The sequence below is a fragment of the Thalassophryne amazonica genome, chromosome 22 (assembly GCF_902500255.1).
Source record: "Thalassophryne amazonica chromosome 22, fThaAma1.1, whole genome shotgun sequence".
Taxonomy (NCBI): Eukaryota; Metazoa; Chordata; class Actinopteri; order Batrachoidiformes; family Batrachoididae; genus Thalassophryne; species Thalassophryne amazonica.
Genome location: NC_047124.1, coordinates 35,259,839 through 35,275,007, shown reverse-complemented (window position 1 = coordinate 35,275,007; position 15,169 = coordinate 35,259,839). Strand labels below are relative to the sequence as shown.

General features: G+C 42.8%; 1 long non-coding RNA gene across 1 annotated transcript; it reads right to left on the bottom strand.

Annotated features, from left to right (window-relative positions):
* Positions 1-2,135: 2,135 nt before the first annotated feature.
* Positions 2,136-14,433, bottom strand: LOC117504269. Its single transcript, XR_004558753.1, has 4 exons — positions 14,421-14,433; positions 13,174-13,181; positions 2,535-2,754; positions 2,136-2,163 (listed from the first exon to the last, which is right to left on the bottom strand). It is a non-coding gene; the product is annotated as an uncharacterized LOC117504269 (long non-coding RNA).
* Between the last annotated feature and the right edge of the window lie 736 nt (positions 14,434-15,169).

Here is a 15,169-nt window from a genome sequence, read left to right as displayed (position 1 = left end):
GGACCTCTAGCTCCTCTAGTGGATGAGCCAATGCAACTTGGAAGGGTCAGAACAGCCATATTGCCCCGGTCAAACGAGCGTCAGGAGACAGCATCATAACATGGCTCCAGGTGTTTTATGGACATTTTTGTGGGATATAAATGGGAGTTTTTGTAAACCAGGTTTTATGTATAGCACTTGAGGTAGTTCTGGTGGGGTGAACAGGCTGGCTGGTCGGATTTCGTTTGGACTCAGGTAAGCGTGTGGTTTTTTTTTTATTGTTTATAGTTATTTAATTTTTGTTGGCGGAATGGGTCGTTTTATTTTGTTGGTTTTTATTTCCCTGTCCCCTAACCCCAGCCTCACACACTTCTGGCCGTTCGTCTTTGGTGTTGTGGGGTGGTGCAGGTTGGTTGCTGGGCATTCCCATGAGGACCTCTGCACCTGGGGGGGGTCCAGGGCTCTTTTCTTAGATTTAGTTGTTTCCCGGTTTCTCTCCAGCCTCAGCGTGCCTCTGACCATTGGCATTGCTGAGGTGTCGGGCAGTGGGGATATACTCCAGTCGGAGCGGTGGGGCCGATCAGTGCCGTACGCCTTTTCTACTGCCCACCACTCCCGGTACGCTGGAGTATAGTCGGGGGGTCGGCACTGGCCATCTTGCCGGTTTTCCCCTGCCCTTGGGGGTGGAGCTGGGTTGCGTTTTTCCTATTGGCTTCTCTGGCTTAGTAGTCCTGTGCCGATTGCCACGACGTGTTTCCCAACGGACCTGGAGGGTCTTTTGGGGTGCTGGGGAGGTCAATGGGGCTTTCTGTGGTTTTTGTTTGCTCCTGGGGTGGTTTTTGGAAATCCCTGGGGGTTTGGGGTTTTTGTTTCCTCCTGTTTCCCCCCGGGGTTTGATGGGACGGTCCTCTGGGGGGAGGTTGACTGTGGGGCCGACCGGCCGTGTTGGGCTGGGGTGGGGTTCCTGGGTTGTGGGGGTGTCTCCTGGGGTTTGATGGGACGGTCCTCTGGGGGACGTTAAGGCTCCCGTGTATGCCTGGGGATTCCTGGATGGCTCCTGCTGTGGTCGTTGCTCCTGGGGTTGGCGATGAGGTCCCCTGGGGGAAGTCGGGCTCCACATGTTAGGGGAGGGCATTGTTTGTTTTTTCCTTTGACCTGTGTTCTAGTGTGTTGGGGGGTTTTTGTTGGGGTTTTTGGGTTTGTGTGTTTTTTGTTCCTCCCCAGGGTTTGATGGGACGGGGGGTACTGTTGTGTGTTGCGGGGGGGTTTGGCTGGACAAGGTTGGGTTGTTTTGTGTTTATTTTCCTTCCCAGGTGATTTGGGGCTGTTCTCTGAGGAAACTGTGCTGCAGAAGAGTCTCTCTCCTCTGTTACGATGATTGGCTGCACCTGTTGCATTCTCGTGCGGCTCTCTATCAGGACAATCCACGACACCTGTGATGTTCACGTGCAGATCTGAGGACTTCCAGCTGGTACCAATGTAGTGATAAGAACTACATTTAAACCAGCAGTGAGTTGGATAAGATTGCCGGAGAATACGACCTTGTGACGACCGTGTGGGGACGCTGAGGGCTGTTTCAGAGTCTGACATCGCGCCTGTGAAGGAGGACGAGGGTGAGAGGCAAACGTCAGCACACGACAGAGGTGAATATTCTGAAAAGTTTATCCGTGAATGTAAATTGGCATTTATACGCAGCTATAAGTAATTATTGGTGGAAATTGTTTGGCGTGCGGATTAATGATCCTCCACTAGCTGTGAGCAGCAGCCTCTTTGAACTAAGTTTGAAACCAGACCTAAACGTGTAGCTTTTGGGGGGGTGTTGGCGGAACTCCTGAGTCCTGAACGTTCGGACTCCGACTGTTGAGACGCTGAGAGAGCGCGCCACCTTTTCACCTCACCAGAATTTAAATTTAGTATTTCATGTATAGCACAAAGGGAGAAAAATAAATGTGTTCCAATAAATTTGGAACTGCTTCTGATTATTTCATGCTGGGTTCAGTCAGATACTGGACCGCTCCTCGATCCGCGTCTTATCCATAACAGTTCTTGAAAGTTCTTGCTCAGTCTGTACAAATGAGGAAGGTTTTCATAAATATAATTGCTTTGTCAACATTTTATTATGTCTGAAATGATGTTTGGACCCTTTTGACATGATCACAAAAAGAAAATATGATGACCACAACTCTGATGTTATTTCTACCTGGTTCTTTTATGTAAAATTCTGCTCCTTACCAAAAACCAAACCACTGTATTCCTCATTTTGAGTTTATTCAAGGTCATGTTAGAAACCAGGCCTGGGACCCTCCCAGACAGTGTCCATCTTGTGAAAAGGCACATGAAGTAACTTGTACAACACTTTTATACAATGTGGGTGTTAACAGCGGGTGTGGTTTAGTCTCACATTTCTAATGTTACTGGCTCTCACCAACAGGGGGTGGTCTCCCCTGGACACATAATAGAGTAAAACTTAATATATTTCTCAGAACCTCCAAACAAATAACACAAATAGGTGATAGCTAACAAAAAATAAAGAATTAGCACAGATATTATGTAACACTGACAAATGGACTTAACTTTTCCAGAAATTAGTAGTGACCACTCAGTGAATGCGAAAACTGGTTAATTTGCAATTTTATTGTCCTGACCACAAAACCAAAATTTGGAGGTCAAGACCACTCTTTTCTCTTTTGATTGGTTGTGAAGAAATGGGAAATTATGGTTTTAACCCAGGAACAAGACAAAAGTGAAAATTTGTTACTTAGTGGGTGTAGTTTTCTATATGATTGGAGCATCTTTGAATTTTGACCCCTGTGTAATTCTTCAGTTGACCCCTACCTGGCTGCCTATTGAAAATTCAAGTGGCCAATCAGTTTTTTAAAGAGTTCATGTCTATGGATTATTTGTGCTGAATGTGATGTTTGTATCACCATTTGCAGGATTCCACTCTAAATATTCTCTTATCTGCTGCACTGAGATATATGAGATGTAAGATGCTGCTCCTCACTGTTTCTCAGTTGTCCTCAAAAGTATTGGAACACTTGGTATTTCACACATTTTAATTTGTTTATTCCATTTCAAATACATTTTTTTTCTAAAATTATCTTCCTTTACTCAAGCTGAAAGCAGATCTCACCAACTTGATATAAATGAATTAAAAATCTAAACTCCAGCTTCCTGATGAAATGGTGTAGAGGAGGATTTTCTTCAAAAGAAGACCTGAAAGTTCAGCTACAATTTGACAGAAAGTACATTTTGACAGAAAGTACATTTGAGACTAGATTTAATGTTTTGGTGAAAGAAACTTTTGTATTTCTTAATAATTGATGTAAATAAAGTACAAGACATATTCAGTGACTTGGAAATGTTCATGTTTCCATCCCCTGACTTATCTAAAGAAAACTGGCAATAAAATTTTTGAGAGGGTTTATCACGTTTTAGAGATTTGCTTTCAGTTTGAGTTTGAGGAAGATAATTTTAGAAATTTTTATTCTTTATTTTTTGTATTTCTAGTATTTAAAATGGCATAAACAAATTAAAATGTGTGAAATTCCAAGTGTTCCAATACTTTTGGAGGATACAGTATCCCAACCTTATGATGAGTGTAAAATGAGTGTGGTATTATTACTGTTTGTTTAAGAAGGTTTAATTTGCACTGTTGCTGCACTTTGTGTCAAATCAGTCATATTGTATAACATATTGCTATGAAAATTCAGTAAGATACATCTTCTATTTTACATTCCAAATCTAAGGTGGAACTCTACTAGAGTTTACTTAGGGCCCTGTCCCACTGGCATTTAGGAGGATTTGCGTATGGATTGTGGACAAAATTGGCCCATATTCGCCAAACATCCGCAATATCCGTGTAACATGCCTGTATGAGTCGGCCGTCATCCAAACACGCCCGTGATCATCCACAGAGGCATGAATGTCCGCAGCCAGGATTTTTGAGCTGTTCAAAAATCTGGATGCAGATGAGATCCGCCTTACATACTCCATATATACTCAATTCATACACAATACATACTCACTCTATGCGCTGTATATGTTGTGATGGTGTAGTGACATGGGCCCACAACAGGGGGCGTTAATGAACGGACAATGGATAAGCCAAAAAGTAACAGTTTAATGTTGTGAATTGCACAACGGAATACAGACAATAAAAATAGAGGAGTACAGTCAATCATATACAAGGTGACGTGTGGACAGGCTCGAGGATAGAAGACGTCTGTCCAGAGAAGAGCCGGATCCCACACGGCTTCCACCACCAGCGGATCTGAAGAACACCGGAGCCGCCAAGTCCCGAGTCCCAGGTGGCCACCGTCTCCAGCTGTCAGACCTGGTACTGCTGGCAGAAACAGAAACAGTTAATGGTGGGTGTGTGAAGACACACCCAGTAATCTTTCCTTGATCAGTTCCTCAGGGAGGGAGAACCTCCACCTCCAGAAACAGAGTCACCCGTGCAGCTCCTGTCAGTCACTTCCCTGGAAGGAGTGAGAGGCGAAGACGTCGCGCTCACACTTTCCGCCAATCCAACTTCTGACTGTAGTCACAGGAAAACGGCTGCACACAGAACAACGTTTAGACACAGAAAATTACCGAGAAGAGAAGAGCAGAGAAGGTTACCTTGAGTGGTAGCTGATTTCTCGGCGGGGAGGTGGAGACGCAATCCGGCTTTTATGGTGATGTAGGAATGAGTGACAGCTGGTGCTGTTGACGAGTGACAGCTGTCACTCTCTGTTGCTCCGACGTCCTCTCGTGCTTGAAGCCCGCACTTCAAGCAGGGCGCCCTCTGGTGGTGGTGGGCCAGCAGTACCTCCTCTTCAGCGGCCCACACAACAGTATATCTGCTGTTAACCGCTGATATCCGCAACTGATGGGGATTTGCGGCTTGGCAGCGGACTGGGACAGTGTGTAAAACAGATATATATCGTGCCCATCATGTCCACATCACAAACTAAAATATGTTGTAGCGAATGCATACAGATTGGCCACGAATAAAGTGTTTTTATTACATCTGCTTTGCAGCTGATTTGCGGACAATCTGTGAATGCATAACAAACACGTCACGTAAAGCCAAAGTACTATATGTGGCAGAAAGCGACATACCTGCCAGTCAGTGCCAGTCCGGCTGTGTAAATCCACAAAGACGTAGCTGCTGCAATCGGGTCTCCTCCAGGACTTTTATTTAACACCAACAAAAGGAAGAGTTGCTGTTTAGCCACAACTCACACTAAAGTCTGTTTTCTGTGACACTCTCAAAAAAAAAAAAAACACCATCTCACACCCCAAGCGGCTTCCCCCCTCCTGCTCCCCAAACTCATTAACAGTTAACCCTCGCATGACAACATGAACATTAATTCTGTGATGAACTTGTCCAAGTCCAGCAATTGCTCCAGAGGCTGTATTGTTGGTGTAAATAGTGATGCCAAAAGGCCCGAGTGTGCTTATTTTATGACTGCAATGCAGATGCCGTGCACGTGCAACACGTGTGCGATGCATTCATAATACACCCGTAATACTGCTGTGATAATCGCAATGTGTCAGATCAGTTTCCTCACTACATGTGTTATATAACCGTGATTGTTCATCATATTTTTGTTATATATTATTAATATATCCGTAATTCATACTGGGACATTTGTCATTTTTGGGCATTTTTGTTGCGGACAACAACGAACGCCCGTAATTTGTATACTCAATTCATGCGCAGTTGATCCTCTCCCCAGTGGGACAGGGCCCTAAGGTACACCAAAATATCATTAAAGAAAAAAAGAGAGAGAGTAGAGCCACTTAGGTGTCTGGTCTTGAGAACCAGGGATGGTAGGTTGAAAAGCTTTTTTATCCCATGGGAACTCTCCCTACTCACCTAAGTGGCTCAAGAATAGGGACAGCATGTATATAAGTGACATTTACATGACAATTTATATGACAATATTGAGATATGATAATTAATTTACATCTACATTTAAAAAATGCTTAAAGTGGGAGGGGGTTAAGAGGGCTGTAATTTGGGGGTCAGCTGAAAAGCAAAAAAAGAAAAATGCTTAAAAAGGTGGGGGGTGTGGGGGGGCAGAGCCCCTCCAGAAGATGAAAGGCAAAATAAGGAAAATGCTTAAAAAGGCGGGGAGCCTGGCCCCCCAGAAGCTGAAAGGTTTTAGTCATGCTCATGTTCCCAAGAACAATTTTACTGAAAAAAGTCTGAAGGACCTAAAGGACATGGTTAGATTGGCGAGGAACATTTCCAGGCACGTGAGGCAAATAAAGAAAAATGATTAAAAAAATTTTAAAAAAATGATCCACCCCCCCAGACCCCCCGCCTATATATATAAATATATACGCACACACAAGATGTCTGAAGGTCTGTTAACGTTTATGACGTTCCATGCAGGGTAAATGTAGTAGACATGGAATAATTGGAGTATTGTTATGTATTGTTAATTATTTATTTTCAGAGGTACTTCCTGTATATTTTCGTAAAACAGCTCAGGGTCTGTTACTATTGTATTTAGAGGCTCATGGTCTGTTCTTGTCTGACAGCGTAACACTTTACTCCATTGCATTGGTATTGCATCCCCTTGTTCACCAATAAATTTTAAACTCCTCACAATTTAGCGTGTATTGAAAACTGAAAACTGATTGCGATACATATTAGGCGTATTAAAAGTTGGAGGTGTTTTGGAAAATGTGTGATATGAAAACACGCTCGTTATGTCAATTTACATAATCCATCCATTAGAGTAAAAGGACTGTTATCAGTGATTAGAAGTTAACATTACAGTTGGGAGCCGTGTACTGTAATGTTTGATCCTATCTAGAAGGACCCCTGAGACTCCAGCTGTAGTTATCAGTTTGGATGTTAGATCACAAATGTGCTTCACCAGTGACAGTATCATACCACACTGATTGTCATATCATTAACTTCAGTTAGCATCTGCTTTAGCATGTGAATCTGCTTCAGATTTGGTAGTCCTTTTTACAAAATTGTCTTCTGGATGGTTGCTGCTTAGATGACAGTTTGAGCTTCTGCAAGTACTGATCCTGATATGAAAAGAATTTTCTTAGAACCATATCGCTTCTTGTGGGGACATTCTGTCGGTGGTGGTGTTTCGGCCCACTCTGTCACTTTCAGTTATTGCTGTCCCCCTGCTGATCCTGTTTAACAAACGTGACATGCTCCTTATATGGTCCTTAACTCAAAAACCGTGTCTGCACCGTGTTCCATACTTTTCTCTCCATGCTCCAACAGCTAATTAACAGGTGTTTAGTCTCAGGGCCCCTTCACACATAGTGCGACGTTTGGACGAAGTACGCACCTAGTGTTCACGACGCAGGAATATATTGATGCTGCAGAATAAACTCAATCAATTTTAATCATTAACAGTTTAATCAAAAGTTAGCTTTGAGTTAGCGGACGTTAGCATGCACGCTGATGTCAGTAGGTTCCAAAAACAGCATTTTCAGTTTTAGAAGTGTTATATGTATATATATAGAATATATGAAAACATGTCCCACAAACACATAAACCAAGTGGTTTTGCAGCGTCAGAGAGAGACCGGCCACTGACGTCACGGCGCCACTCTACTCTGATTGGCTATCACTCTCGCCAGTAATAAATTAAAGGGAACAGAATGAAACAGAATGTGACTTTTTAAAACTGTTAAAATTCCTCTTAGAATACTCGTAGCTCAAAGTTATCCATCTGTAGCAGGATGAAAGTCCCGGGTCCCAATTGAAAAGACGTTCCCACTAGCTTGGCTAACGGGGAGTTCCCCTTTGGCTGACCTGGTAGAGGAACGGTCTTTTGGTGCGGGCCGCGTGGGTTCGATCCCCCACCGTCGTCCCGGCCACGAAGGTCCTGCTGCTTCACATCTTTAAACTTGTCCAAGGTTTGCATCTGTGCTATCAGGTTCCAAAAACAGCGTTTCCAGTTTTATAAGTGTTTAGAGGCTCAAGGTCTCATATCTCGCTAGTTTTTTCGTAACATATGAATAAAAGGTGTTACATTTATACACAAACAATGCGCAGTTAGCAGCAGATTTGCATGATTCATAGCATAAATATATCAAACAGAATGTGACTTTTTAACCTTTTAAAATACCTCTTAAAATAGGTCAGGTTTAGCCATCTTTAAAGTTGTCCAAGGTTTGCGTCCCAAGAATGTTCCCTGTGAATTAGAAGACTCTGGCAGTAAATGAACTGGACTTATGCTGAGCACAGACAGACAGAAGGACAGACAGATGGACACCAAGCCTTCACAATACCCAATGGCCATATTTGATGGCCTCATGAAAAATGTAATCAGAAATTGGTATCTCCATGTAGTCTTTATATATAAAATGTTCAACCATTGAATCTACAGAAAATGCACTAAATTATTGACATATATTGTTTTTAGGATATGAGATGAGATCTATGGAGATATGAGAGTTTGGTCATATGACAGACCCTAACGTATAGCAGTGACGTTGTGCTGATTTCTTATTTCTTATTTATTTAAAAGGAACAGTACATATAAATGAACAATATGTAACTATGTCAGATTTTAGCCATAGGGTAATTTCCATCCGTACTCCCTGAACATAACATTTGAACATAAAGGTTCAGGTTTTACTGTAAAAACTCATATGAACTTCATATTGATGAGCTCTGCTGGCAGCCATCATAAGGTTTGTTTTAAAACTCTGGATGAAAATAGTTAAATAAAAAAGAATGATAAAGTTCTGATCTTGTGCCCAAGCAACATGCTGTGGAGTATAAGAGATCCGCAAACATCTTTTAAGAAACGGGCTTTGTCAGGGTTTGAGTTTGTTTGTTTATCTGTTTTCATTTCTTTTCTCTGATCTGTTTGTTATTTTTCATATTTCATTGGTTTTTACTTGATTATTCTCTTGCTGGGTTTTCTGTTTGGGTCTGTCTGTCTCTGCTTTGCCATGAAGCTCAAAGCTGAGCCCAGGTGTCTCCTGTTTCCACTGAGCATCCTTGAGATGTTTCTACAGGTTAATTTGAGTCAAATTTGAGTCAAATTAAGCCACAAGAAACAAACCACCACTGGTTTGTCAATAGACGGCGCTGAGGCACCGCCCCCTCTGAAATTTGACAGAGGAAAATCTACAAACATAGCAAAATTTGTCATTATATTATATTAAAAATAGAAACAAACATTTACTTTTATCATAAAATAACCTGTCAGCACCTGTCATCAATTATTAAAAGGGGCTTCACATTGTACAACCCCAATTCCAATGAAGTTGGGACGTTGTGTAAAATGTAAATAAAAACAGAATACAATGATTTTCAAATCCTCTTCAACCTATATTCAACTAAATACACCACAAAGACAAGATATTTAATGTTCAAACTGATAAACTTTATTGTTTTTGTGCAAATATTTGCTCATTTTGAAATGCATGCCTGCAACACGTTTCAAAAAAGCTGGGACAGTGGTATGTTTACCACTGTGTTACATCACCTTTCCTTCTAACAACACTCAATAAGCGTTTGGGAACTGAGGACATTTATTGTGAGTGTCATGATTGGGTATAAAAGGAGCATCCCCAAAAGGCTCAGCCGTTCACAAACAAAGATGGGGTGAGGATCACCACTTTGTGAACAGCTGCATGAAAAAAAAAGTTCAACAGCTTAAGAACAATGTTTCTCAACATTCAATTGCAAGGAATTTAGGGATTCCATCATCTACAGTCCATAATATAATCAGAACATTCAGAGAATCTGGAGAACTTTCTACATATTAGCTGCAAGACCAAAAACCAACATTGAATGCCCGTGACCTTCGATCCCTCAGGCGGCACTGCATAAAAAAACTGACATCACTCCAAGACACTCGAGGGAAGTGACATGCTGGAAACCTCTCCTTCCGAGCTGGCTTTGCCACACAACATGAAGGGAGAAGAATTCCCAGAAGCAGATGGTTCTCACCAACCTCTTGGACCAGTGAGAGGAAAGGACAAAACAACGCCTCAAGAATAGCTGAATCACTTTTAGAGGAGGTTATTTAAGTGAATCATAGATAGCATGGGGGACTCTTCTTTTTACACTCAACAAAAATATAAATGCAACACTTTTGGTTTTGCTCCCATTTTGTATGAGATGAACTCAAAGATCTAAAACTTTTTCCACATACACAATATCACCATTTCCCTCAAATACTGTTCACAAACCAGTCTAAATCTGTGATAGTGAGCACTTCACCTTTGCTGAGATAATCCATCCCACCTCACAGGTGTGCCATATCAAGATGCTGATTAGACACCATGATTAGTGCACAGGTGTGCCTTAGACTGCCCACAATAAAAGGCCACTCTGAAAGGTGCAGTTTTGTTTTATTGGGGGGGGATACCAGTCAGTATCTGGTGTGACCACCATTTGCCTCATGCAGTGCAACACATCTCCTTCACATAGAGTTGATCAGGTTGTCAATTGTGGCCTGTGGAATGTTGGTCCACTCCTCTTCAATGGCTGTGCGAAGTTGCTGGATATTGGCAGGAACTGGTACATACTGTCGTATACGCCGGTCCAGAGCATCCCAAGCATGCTCAATGGGTGACATGTCCGGTGAGTATGCCGGCCATGCAAGAACTGGGACATTTTCAGCTTCCAAGAATTGTGTACAGATCCTTGCAACATGGGGCCGTGCATTATCCTGCTGCAACATGAGGTGATGTTCTTGGATGTATGGCACAACAATGGGCCTCAGGATCTCGTCACGCTATCTCTGTGCATTCAAAATGCCATCAATAAAATGCACCTGTGTTCTTCATCCATAACAGCCGCCTGCCCATACCATAACCCCACCGCCACCATGGGCCACTCGATCCACAACATTGACATCAGAAAACCGCTCACCCACACAACGCCACACACGCTGTCTGCCATCTGCCCTGAACAGTGTGAACTGGGATTCATCCGTGAAGAGAACACCTCTCCAACGTGCCAAACGCCAGTGAATGTGAGCATTTGCCCACTCAAGTCGGTTATGACGACGAACTGGAGTCAGGTCGAGACCCCGATGATGATGACGAGCATGCAGATGAGCTTCCCTGAGACGGTTTCTGACAGTTTGTGCAGAAATTCTTTGGTTATGCAAACCGATTGTTTCAGCAGCTGTCCGAGTGGCTGGTCTCAGACGATCTTGGAGGTGAACGTGCTGGATGTGGAGGTCCTGGGCTGGTGTGGTTACACGTGGTCTGCGGTTGTGAGGCTGGTTGGATGTACTGCCAAATTCTCTGAAACGCCTTTGGAGACGGCTTATGGTAGAGAAATGAACATTCAATACACGAGCAACAGCTCTGGTTGACATTCCTGCTGTCAGCATGCCAATTGCACGCTCCCTCAAATCTTGCGACATCTGTTGCATTGTGCTGTGTGATAAAACTGCACCTTTCAGAGTGACCTTTTATTGTGGGCAGTCTAAGGCACACCTGTGCACTAATCATGGTGTCTAATCAGTATCTTGATATGGCACACCTGTGAGGTGGGATGGATTATCTCAGCAAAGGAGAAGTGCTCACTATCACAGATTTAGACTGGTTTGTGAACAATATTTGAGGGAAATGGTGATATTGTGTATGTGGAAAAAGTTTTAGATCTTTGAGTTCATCTCATACAAAATGGGAGCAAAACCAAAAGTGTTGCGTTTATATTTTTGTTGAGTGTATAAATTGTCATGTAAATGTCAGTTAGGCCGGGTTCACACGGCAGGATAATTAGGCCGATATCGGACCCGATCTTCCCCTTCCGACAATCTTAAGGACGCCCTGACAACCGTGATGACGCTAAAGATAATCTTATCAGATATTCCTCCCGTGTGTGGTGTGTTAAGAGCGCTCTAATCTGCTCGGAAGGATGTCGGGAGCGCTCCAATTGCAAATCTGGGATATTCAACGTTGGATTTTTTGGCCCGATATCGCAGCATGTGTTGTGTCCCTCCGACCAAAACGTGCATGCAGCCTGCTGAATGTGACGTGCAGCCAATCAGAAAGCGAGGTGATGGACGTACGGAGCGGAAAATAAAATCAAAACAGCTGTTCTGACTTACCAGAAAGTCCGGTGGTCGTGCTGTCTCCACTCCTTTAAAGAACACCTTTTCTTTTTCTTTTTGTATTTTTTTTCCCTCTGTTTTAAATAGTCCACAAAGTACCTCCGTTTGTTTACTCTGAAGTCACGTTTAATCTTGAGAGATTTTGTGAGATTTCCTGTCTGAACTGTAAATGTTCGTGTGTGAAATCTGTTGGTGTGTGGTGGTGTTGTCCTCATCATGTGGCTGAACACCACACACTGTACCACCAAACCTGTCAGATCCATGATTTTCTATCTTCACGTGTGTGGTCTCTCAGGTTTCGTAAACCTAAAGATAATTTTAAAATCCTGTCATGTGAACCAGGCTTTATATACATGCTGTCCATATTCTTGAGCTGCTTAAGCCTGGGCATGAACGGAGGGACTCAGAAAATGCATACCGCATGACAACAGCATGTTATTTGCATTATTATCACTTTTTACATAAACAACACGTAACGTGTACATAAAAAGTTGGCTCACTCAACTTTTGTTGTGTCGGCTGGCGCGCGCGCTGCTCTCCAAATTTGGCAGTGCGTCCTCATCAAGCTGGCTGCTTTAGCTCCTGTTCATTGTCCTACTATCCATGAGAAAATCATCCGGAATATCCATATTGGGACCAAAACACACTTCTCGCCTTTTCATCTTTTCCTCTGCAGAGTTTTTTTCCCTCTGCGGACAGTTCTTGGGCTGCGCGCGCTATGACGTCATTTGTTTACGCACAGCGGGCGGGTATAGCATCGATGTAAATCTATGATACCGGCCTAGCAACGCCCCGGTAAAGTGATAATGGAATTTATCGGTTATTGGTTATCTGTAACTTCCGATGTCTTTTTGGGTGGTTTATTATTTTAACTTTATCGAAGATAACTTTTCAGTTATTTGATTATCTGTTATCGAAGTGAATTTTTTGGTTATCTGTGCCCATCACTCGCTGTGACTTCTCACATCACGCTTCATGAGGTGTGAGATTTTGTCAGGATGTGAGTTTTGTCTGTTTTTATTTTCTTGCTTTGGTTTGGTTTTGTACGTTCTAGATTTAGATTTTCTTGGTTTTATTGCTTTCCTGTTTATTCTCTTGTTGGGTTTTTCCTGCTTAGGTCCATCTGTCTCTATCACTCATCTGTCTCTTCTGGTTCTTGGTGGTGGGTGTCTCCGTCTCCCTGGCCACACCCTCATTCTGGTGCGTTCCACGCACACCTGCTCTCAATTTACACCTCATCACCAGGTGGATATATACCTCCTCAGTTTGTCTTGTTCTTCGTCAGACTGATGCGCCTCGTGCCTTCTCTCCAGCGCTGTCTGTGTTTTCTCGACCTGCTTGCCTCATGTGTGTTTTGGCCACCTGCTTGTATCCTCGACCACGCCTATGTTCCATGTACTGTTGCTCTCGGTGAACTGCCTTTTTTGTACTGAACCCCGTTTACTGCTTCAGTAAACTGTTTTTACGTACAGAGCCTTTTGTCTGAGTCCTGCATTTGTGTCCTGCCTCATCCATCGACTAGACCTGATAGATTTCACAACTGTGAAACAGAATGCTGATATTTTGGCTCCACCCACTTCATCCAGAACTGCATTGTAGGATGTAAAAAGCACGTTTTTGAAACAGCAGTGAACCTAGAAAAATAAATCGTGGAATCATCACATCACTAAAATAATTTCTCTACTTGGCATCATGTCAGTGACATGATGAGAAAAGGGGTCACGGCTGACGTGGAACCTTATCTGATCTAAGACAGACATGCAGTGTGTGTGTGTGTGTGTGTGTGAAAGCTCTGTGCACTAAAAGCAATTAAAGTAATTGAAAATGAACCTGTCACTTAGAATCCTCTAGAGCCACATCAGCGGTTGAGTTACATTTCTAGAGTGGATGTGACTGCAGGGCCCAGACTTTTAAAAGTCAATTAAATCCCTGTCATACCGAGACAAAGGCTGACCGCAAAGTTAGTTTGTGTCAACCTGTCTGATGTTCCACCACAGGGAATACTCCAAATAATCGCAGCTGCAGCTGTGATTTGACAACAAGTGTGTTACCTGCAAACAAGGGCTGTACAATTAAACACATCACAATCATAATCACGTTGTAAGTCTGTGAAAAGCTGTAATTTAAATATAGAAACAAATAAATCAGCTTCACGTACCGCACTGTGCATCAATGATCCAGTTTGCACTGCACTGTGAAGATGGTTATTTTTTTCCCTGTATCGGATGCTGTGCTTTATGCATGTTTGGTGTCTGCATATGGAGCTTCTTGACATTAAGAGGTGAAGGATGCACGTTTAAAATGGCCGACGCCATCGTATATGACGGCTGAGACCAAGTTTTACTAAATTACAAATAACTTTTTAATGATATGAAATAGAAACATACTTTTTTTTTGCTGAAAAGTTAACTACGCAGACTTTCGAGCCAGCTGTCCACCATCTTTGTACTCCTCCTAGCAGCTGTGTGATGACGTCCAATCAGAATTGGTTCACCGTCACATGGTTTTCCAATATCCAATCGTAGGGCAGAGCAGTCTCACATGGTATCCCAAAGATCATTTGTAGAAGGATTGTGTTACTCTCTGGCATGTGAATGCTGTTTGAAGTGCCCCCTGGCTGCTGGCTCCATGTGTAAAAGTGCATGTATTGAATGGGGGGGTGAAGAGAGCCTCAGAGTCTGAGGAGAGGCTGTTTATAGTGTCGGAACACATTCCAAGAGTCAAACTCCATGGAAATAAAAAGTTTGTGTTGTAAGCCTTTGTGTAATAGCAGACAGAAATTGCTTTGAGATGTGGCATAAAGACAAACAAAACACATAGACCAGTTTGTATACAGTATATTGTTCAAAATGTGCATTTGTGTTTATTTTTATACAACCTTTATAAAGTGTTAAAATAGTGGTTTGCTGTGTGTTTTGAATAAATGTGTGTGAAAATTATTTTCCACTTTATTTTTTCCTTTCTTATTTCTGACTGTAAACCTTTATTAAGCCGCGTTCACACCGGTCGTGACGCGAGTGACAGCAGCGACAGGTTGCCATGTAATCCCCCTATGGAAGGACGCGTTGTGGCGCCAAGCCACAATGGACGCGATGAACGTGAATGAAGTGATGCGAATGAAGTGATTTTGAG